Source organism: Oncorhynchus gorbuscha, linkage group LG05 (assembly GCF_021184085.1).
Source record: "Oncorhynchus gorbuscha isolate QuinsamMale2020 ecotype Even-year linkage group LG05, OgorEven_v1.0, whole genome shotgun sequence".
NCBI lineage: Eukaryota > Metazoa > Chordata > Actinopteri > Salmoniformes > Salmonidae > Oncorhynchus > Oncorhynchus gorbuscha.
In genome coordinates this window covers 3,097,406-3,106,369 of record NC_060177.1, presented here as the reverse complement: position 1 = coordinate 3,106,369, position 8,964 = coordinate 3,097,406, and the positions used below count along the sequence as shown (strand labels likewise).

Genomic DNA, 8,964 nt, shown 5'->3' with positions numbered 1-8,964 from the left:
CCCTAGACCACCCTAGACCCCTATACCCCTAGACCACCCTATACCCCTATACCACCCTATACCCCTGACCACCCTATACCCCTAGACCACCCTATACCCCTATACCCCTAGACCACCCTATACCCCTAGACCACCCTATACCCCTAGACCACCCTATACCCCTAGACCACCCTATACCCCTAGACCACCCTATACCCCTAGACCACCCTATACCCCTATACCCCCCTATACCCCTAGACCACCCTATACCCCTAGACCACCCTATACCCCTAGACCACCCTATACCCCTAGACCACTCTATACCCCTAGACCACCCTAGACCACCCTATACCCCTAGACCACCCTATACCCCTAGACCACCCTATACCCCTAGACCACTAGACCACCCTATACCCCTATACCCCTAGACCACCCTATACCCCTAGACCACCCTATACCCCTAGACCACCCTATACCCCTAGACCACCCTATACCCCTATACCCCCTATACCCCTAGACCCCCTATACCCCTAGACCACCCTATACCACCCTATACCCCTAGACCACCCTATACCACCCTATACCCCTAGACCACCCTATACCACCCTATACCCCTACCCTATACCCCTAGACCACCCTATTCCCCTAGACCACCCTATTCCCTAGACCACCATATACCCCTAGACCACCCTAGACCCCTATAGACCCCTATACCCCCTAGACCACCCTATACCCCTAGACCACCCTATACCCCTAGACCACCCTATACCACACTATACCCCTAGACCACCCCCAAACTATACCCTAGACCACCCTATACCCCTAGACCACCCTAGACCCTATACCACCCTATACCCCTAGACCACCCTCGACCCCTGACCACCAGTTATTGTATTGAATGTGAAGTAGCTAATGATTATAACCACAGCCAGTCTTGTCTGAGCTGTTCATTCCCTCCTCCTGATTATAACCACAGTCAGTCTTGTCTGAGCTGTTCATTCCCTCCTCCTGATTATAACCACAGTCAGTCTTGTCTGAGCTGTTCATTCCCTCCTCCTGATTATAACCACAGCAGACCAACATGAGAAATAAGCCTGTAGAGTTGTATTGCATTTTAAATCCTCAGTCTTTAATGTGTTGTTGTTTTCAAATGTTAGAGACACCTTTTATATTGTATGTAGAATAAGTCTACTAAAATCCATGTTTTCATTCAGGTGGCATCGCCCTCTGACTCCCCCAGCTCCTCCTCCACCAACACCCCCAGGTGAGACATCCCCTCTCACTCTCATTCTCAGTCTCTCCGTCTCTCTTTTTCTACACTGAACTTATCAATGCACAAGGCGAGAGATCCTTCTGGTCCTTCTGTAGCTCAGTTGGTAGAGCATGGCGCTTGTAACGCCAGGGTAGTGGGTTCGATCCCTGGGACCACCCATACGTAGAATGTATGCACACATGACTGTAAGTTGCTTTGGATAAAAGCGTCTGCTAAATGGCATATATTATTATTATATTATTTTTATAGACAGGAAACACAGGGATAAATACACTGGTACAGAGAGACAGGGATAAATACACTGGTACAGAGAGACAGGAAACACAGGGATAAATACACAGAGAGACAGGAAACACAGGGATAAATACACTGGTACAGAGAGACAGGAAACACAGGGATAAATACACTGGTACAGAGAGACAGGGATAAATACACTGGTACAGAGAGACAGGGATAAATACACTGGAACAGAGAGACAGGGATAAATACACTGGTACAGAGAGACAGGGATAAATACACTGGTACAGAGAGACAGGGATAAATACACTGGAACAGAGAGACAGGGATAAATACACTGGTACAGAGAGACAGGGATAAATACACTGGTACAGAGAGACAGGGATAAATACACTGGCACAGAGAGACAGGACACACAGGGATAAATACACTGGTACAGAGAGGGGGATTAATACACTGGTACAGAGAGACGGGGATTAATACACTGGTACAGAGAGACAGGAAACACAGGGATACATACACTGGTACAGAGAGACGGGGATTAATACACTGGTACAGAGAGACGGGGATTAATACACTGGTACAGAGAGACAGGAAACACAGGGATACATACACTGGTACAGAGAGACGGGGATTAATACACTGGTACAGAGAGACAGGAAACAGGGATAAATACACTGGTACAGAGAGACAGGAAACACAGGGATAAATACACTGGTACAGAGAGACGGGGATTAATACACTGGTACAGAGAGACAGGAAACACAGGGATACATACACTGGTACAGAGAGACAGGAAACACAGGGATTAATACACTGGTACAGAGAGACAGGAAACACAGGGATTAATACACTGGTACAGAGAGACAGGAAACACAGGGATAAATACACTGGCACAGAGAGACAGGAAACACAGGGATTAATACACTGGGGAAAATAAGTGACACCTGGAGGGGGTGGAGACAATCACAGGGACAGGTGACACAGATCAGGGCGTGACAGAACTCAAATATAAACGTGACATATAAAGTGTTTGTCCCATGTTTCATGAGCTGAAATAAAAGATCCCAGAAATGTTTCATATGCACAAAAAGCTTATTTCTCTCAAATTTTGTGCACAAATTTGTTTACATCCCTGTTAGTGAACATCTCTCCTTTGCCAAGATAATCCATCCACCTGACAGGTGTGGTATATCAAGAAGCTGATTAAACAGCATGATCATTACACAGGTGCACCTTGTGTTGGGGACAATAAAAGGCCAGTCTAAAAATGTTCAGTTTTGTCACACGACAAACACAATGCCACAGATGTCTGAAGTTTTGAGGGAGCGTACAATTGGCATGTTGACTGCAGGAATGTCCACCAGGGCTGTTGCCAGAGAATTGAATGTTCATTTATCTACCATAAGCCGCCTCCAATGACGTTTTAGAGAATTTTGTACTACCTCCAACCGGCCTCACAACCGCGGATCACGTGTATGGCGTTGGGCGGTTTGCTGATGTCAACGGTGTGAACAGAGTGCCCCATGTATTAGCTATCTACGTTTGTTCTGACTCAATACATGTATTAGCTAGCTACGTTTGTTCTGACTCAATACATGTATTAGCTAGCTACGTTTGTTCTGACTCTATACATGTATTAGCTAGCTACGTTTGTTCTGACTCAATACATGTATTAGCTAGCTACGTTTGTTCTGACTCAATACATGTATTAGCTAGCTACGTTTGTTCTGACTCTATACATGTATTAGCTAGCTACGTTTGTTCTGACTCTATACATGTATTAGCTAGCTACGTTTGTTCTGACTCTATACATGTATTAGCTAGCTACGTTTGTTCTGACTCTATACATGTATTAGCTAGCTACGTTTGTTCTGACTCAATACATGTATTAGCTAGCTACGTTTGTTCTGACTCAATACATGTATTAGCTAGCTAGCCAGCTAAATAGCGATCAGCATTAGCTGCTAACAAGATTTTATTTTTAGCAACTTGCTAAGAAAATACAAACTAGCATATAGTAAGATACACAGACAATAAGATACACAAACTAAATAGTGTAATTATAGTGTAATTATAGCTTGTGGATTGATATTAAGAAGCAAAGTGGAAAGCACCATGGTTGTCATCAACATATTGTTGCATCTGCTGCATTGACCAATGGCGCTCCTTGTGTGACACGGGGCGGGGCTTGGCGAGAGAGTCAACTCAAGTAGCGAGTAAACCATACAAACGAAATGACGTATCACATTTTACAAACCAAACAGACCGTTATAGAAGGTAAAGTAAAACCCATACCGGTCCTTGCATCAATACCGGTATATTGTCAAATACTGTACACTGCCCAGCCCTAGGAAGGTAACCAGGTAACCTCTTTCTCTCACTACCCAAACCGGACGTGGTAACCGTGTTGCAAAATAAATATACACATACATGTTATTCAATCATTGCACCCAACGAACAGTCTGTTGCCAGGCAGCTAAAATAGAAGTTGCTTCTATTTGTGACGCTGAACGCGATGCAAGTCCCGCCTCTCCCATCTCCTCATTCGGATTTTAGAAGCATATACTGAACCCACGTGCCATCTCCTCATTGGTTATACCCACGTGGGTGATTGAAAGATGAACGGAGGTCGGTTGTGGTAATGCACCTTATTATGAAAGTCAGTTGCCAATCGTCATATAAAGTCCAAAGAAGAAGAAGAATCCTGGAAGGAGGAGAGACGACTAGAAATGATTCGGTTGACCGTTTATGTGTGGATTAATTGTCGGAGTAGAGGACCTTGTGCATTTCAGGTAAAATAACAACTCAATGTTTATATCCCAGGACAAATTAGCTAGAAACTGCAAGCTAACTAGCTGAATAGGACAAATTAGCTATCAACTGCAAGCCAGCTAAATAGGACAAATTAGCTAGCAACATCAAGCTAGCTAGCTAAATAGGATAAGTTAGCTAGCGACTGCAAGCTAGCTAGCTAAATTGCCATTAATGTTCACTGCTTTTCGACCTGTCCCCAAATTAATATAATTGGTTCAATTTCGTGATCGCGTTTGGTGTGGGGGGGACAACATCAATTTGCGCACGATGGCAGACGCACGTGCGTGTCCAGTTTGGGCATGGTGTCTCTCTCTCCAGGCCACCCTGTATCATCATGCATTGTCTGGCCCTCAGTGGGCAGCAATGTAAGGCAACCTCTCTCTCTCTCTCTCTCTCTCTCTCTCTCTCTCTCTCTCTGGTAACCTCTCTTTCTCTCTCTCTCTCTCTCTCTCTCTCTCTCTCTCTCTCTGGTAACCTTTCTTTCTCTCTCTCTCTCTCTCTCTCTCTCTCTCTCTCTCTCTCTCTCTCTCCCTCTCCCTCTCTCGCTCTCTCTCTCTCTCTCTCTCTCTCTCTCTCTCTCTCTCTCTCTCTCTCTCTCTCTCTCTCTCTCTCTTCTTCTCTCTCTCTGTCTCTCTCTCTGTTCAGCTCCTCCAACTGTCTCTCTGGTCCTCTCTCTCTCTCTCTCTCTGGTCCTCTCTCTCTCTCTCTCTCTGGTCTGGTCCTCTCTCTCTCTCTCTCTCTCTCTCTGGTCCTCTCTCTCTCTCTCTCTCTCTCTCTCTGGTCCCCCCGATCTCTCTCTCTCTCTCTCTCTCTCTGGTCCCCTCCCCTCTCTCTCTCTCTCTCTCTCTGGTCCCCTCTCTCTCTCTCTCTCTCTCTCTCTCTGGTCCCCTCTCTCTCTCTCTCTCTCTCTCTATCTCTCTCTGGTCCCCTCTCTCTCTCTCTGTCTCTGTCTCTGTCTCTCTCTCTCTCTCTCTCTCTCTGGTCCCCTCTCTCTCTCTCTCTCTCTCTCTCTCTCTCTCTCTCTCTCTCTCTCCTCCTCCAGCCCACCCTGTATCATCCTGCGCTGTCTGGCCCCAGTGGGCAGCATGTAGAGGAGGTAAAGTTACCAGAGCTAGCCTACACCTCCCTGTTCACCATGGCCTGGCTCCACTCAGGTAAACTGCTCTGATTGGACACTGTAACTGCCCTCTGCTTCAGCTCCTCCAACGTGTGTGTGTGTGTGTGTGTGTGTGTGTGTGTGTGTGTGTGTGTGTGTGTGTGTGTGTGTGTGTGTGTGTGTGTGTGTGTGTGTGTGTGTGTGTGTGTGTGTGTGTGTGTGTGTGTGTGTGTGTGTGTGTGTGTGGGTGGTTATTCGGGGCGGGGTTAATGCAGGGATCATCAACTAGTTTCAGCCGCGGGACGATTTTGTTCTGGAGCGGCTGGCCGCTCACATATACAATACATTCAGAAAGTATTCAGACCCCTTGACTTTTTCCACATTTTGTTACTTTACAGCCTTATTATAAAATGGGTTAAATAAAAAAGAAATCCTCAGCAATCTACACACAATACCCCATAATGACATCACAATACCCCATAATGACATCACAATACCCCATAATGACATCACAATACCCCATAATGACATCACAATACCCCATAATGACATCACAATACCCCATAATGACATCACAATACCACATAATGACATTACAATACCCCATAATGACATCACAATACCCCATAATGACATCACAATACCCCATAATGACATCACAATACCCCATAATGACATCACAATACCCCATAATGACATCACAATACCCCATAATGACATCACAATACCCCATAATGACATCACAATACCCCATAATGACATCACAATACCCCATAATGACATCACAATACCACATAATGACGTCACAATACCACATAATGAGGTCACAATACCCCATAATGACATCACAATACCCCATAATGACATCACAATACCCCATAATGACATCACAATACCCCATAATGACATCACAATACCACATAATGAGGTCACAATACCCCATAATGAGGTCACAATACCCCATAATGACATCACAATACCCCATAATGACATCCAACCCGACAGAGCTTGAGAGGATCTCTAGAGAAGATTGGGAGAAACTCCCCAAATACAGGTGTGCCAAGCTTGTAGCTTCAAACCCAAGAAGAGTCAAGGCTGTAATCGCTGCCAAAGGTGCTTCAACAAAGTACTGAATAAAGGGTCTGAATACTTATGTAAATGTCATATTTCCGTTTTTATTTTGAATACATTTTGAATACATTTTACAAAAATTTCTAAAAACCTGTGTTTGCTTTGTCATTATGGGGTATTGTGATGTCATTATGGGGTATAGTGATGTCATTAATGGTTATTGTGATGTCATTATGGGGTATTGTGATGTCATTATGGGGTATTGTGATGTCATTATGGGGAATTGTGTGTAGATTGATGATGGGGAAAAAATGATTTAATACATTTTAAAACAAGGCTGTAAAATGTGGAAAAAGTCTAGGGGTCTGAATACTTTCTGAAGGCCCTGTATCTCTCTGCCTGGGATTACTTTGGAACATATTTCCAACATTAAAATCCCTGGGAGATGATTGGCTGGTGTTTTTACAGTAAACTTGGGGGGCTGCCGGTTTCTGTCTGGTGTGGATTAATACATTATTGTTATTCTCAGTCAACAGGGAACGGAGTGGAGCAGGAACGGAGACAGGGTCTGGGACAGGGCTTGGGACAGGGCTTGGGACAGGGCTTGGGACAGGGACAGGGTCTGGGACAGGGTCGGGGACAGGGTCTGGGACAGGGTCGGGGACAGGGTCGGGGACAGGGTCGGGGACAGGGTCAGGGACAGGGTCTGGGACAGGGCTTGGGACAGGGCCTGGGACAGGGTCTGGGACAGGGTCTGGGAGGACACTGTCCTACTGCCTCCTGTCTGCAGAGAACGACATCTTCAGAGTACCCTGGGAGGATATAGTACACCCTCAGTTCATTAACAGACCCACGGCGATGGTGGCTGCACCAATCAGAGTCCCTACCAAGGGAGAAGGGGACGGTTTGATTGACGCATCCAAGGCCCAATGTGGAGAGAGTACGGAGGTGAAGCTCCGCCCACGGTTGAGACAGCCTATCGAGACCAGGGACGATGGGGAAGGTTTTGACATCGCACCAGGAGAGGACTCGGACGCTGAGGGAGAGTATGTTGAACTGGAAGAGATCTCTCTACCGCGCTTCTCTCCTCAGAAAGGATCCTTAACACAGTCTGTTAGTCTGAACTACAGGAACCTGCGTAGACCCTGGACTACAGCCCGACACCCCCCCAAAGCAACCCCCTCCCAGCCCTTTCATGCCCCGGTGAAAAGCAGCACTTTCTCCCAGTCCATGGTGTGTTCCAGACTCATCGAGGAATACCTGATCAACGACGTGTTTTCCCCTGTCATCCCCCATCACCCCAACGGCCCCCACCTCCCCTACGGCCCCCACCTCCCCAACGGCCCCCACCTCCCCTACGGCCCCAACGGCCCCCACCTCCCCTACGGCCCCAACGGCCCCCATGGCCCCCACCTCCCCTACGGCCCCCAACTCCCCTACGGCCCCCAACTCCCCTACGGCCCCCACCTCCCCTACGGCCCCCACCTCCCCTACGGCCCCCACCTCCCCTACGGCCCCCACCTCCCTACGGCCCCCACCTCCCCTACGGCCCCAACGCCCCCACCTCCCCTACGGCCCCAACGGCCCCCATGGCCCCCACCTCCCCTACGGCCCCAACGGCCCCCATGGCCCCCACCTCCCTACGGCCCCAACGGCCCCCATGGCCCCCACCTCCCCTACGGCCCCAACGGCCCCCATGGCCCCCACCTCCCCTACGGCCCCCACCTCCCCCCCCACCTACGGCCCCCACCTCCCCATGGCCCCCACCTCCCCTACGCCCCCACCTCCCCTACGGCCCCCACCTCCCCTACTACGGCCCCCACCTCCCCCACCTCCCCTACGGCCCCCATTTACCTACCCCCCACCTCCCCTACCCCCCACCTTCCCACCCCCACCTCCCCTACGGCCCCCACCTTCCCCATGGCCCCCACCTCCCCTACGGCCCCCACCTTCCCATGGCCCCCACCTCCCCTACGGCCCCCACCTCCCCTACGGCCCCCACCTCCCCCCACCTCCCCACGGCCCCCACCTCCCCTACGGCCCCCACCTCCCCTACCTCCCCATTTACCTCCCCGGCCCCCACCTCCCCACGGCCCCCACCTCCTCTAACGGCCCCCACCTCCCAACGGCCCCCCCCCACCTCCCCTCCCCACGGCCCCCACCTCCCCGGCCCCCAACGGCCCCCACCTCCCCTACGGCCCCCACCTCCCCCACCTCCCCCACCTACGGCCCCCACCTCCCCTACGGCCCCCACCTCCCCAACGGCCCCCACCTCCCCTACGGCCCCAACGGCCCCCACCTCCCTCCCCCCACCTCCCCTACCCCCATGGCCCCCACCTCCCCTACGGCCCCCACCTCCCCTACGGCCCCCACCTCCCCTACGGCCCCCCCACCTCCCCAACGGCCCCCACCTCAACGGCCCCCATGGCCCCCACCCCCCACCTCCCCTACGGCCCCCACCTCCCCTACGGCCCCCCCCATTCCCCTACGG

General features: G+C 50.2%; 1 long non-coding RNA gene across 1 annotated transcript in view; it reads left to right on the top strand.

The window, feature by feature from the left end:
- Window positions 1-7,111, top strand: part of LOC124035455 — a 21,272-nt gene extending 14,161 nt beyond the window's left edge. The window contains exons 3-5 of the long non-coding RNA XR_006838738.1: window positions 1,194-1,243; window positions 5,349-5,460; window positions 7,003-7,111. This is a non-coding gene — a long non-coding RNA (uncharacterized LOC124035455). The remainder of the gene's footprint in view (window positions 1-1,193; window positions 1,244-5,348; window positions 5,461-7,002) is intronic.
- The last annotated feature ends 1,853 nt before the right edge of the window (window positions 7,112-8,964 follow it).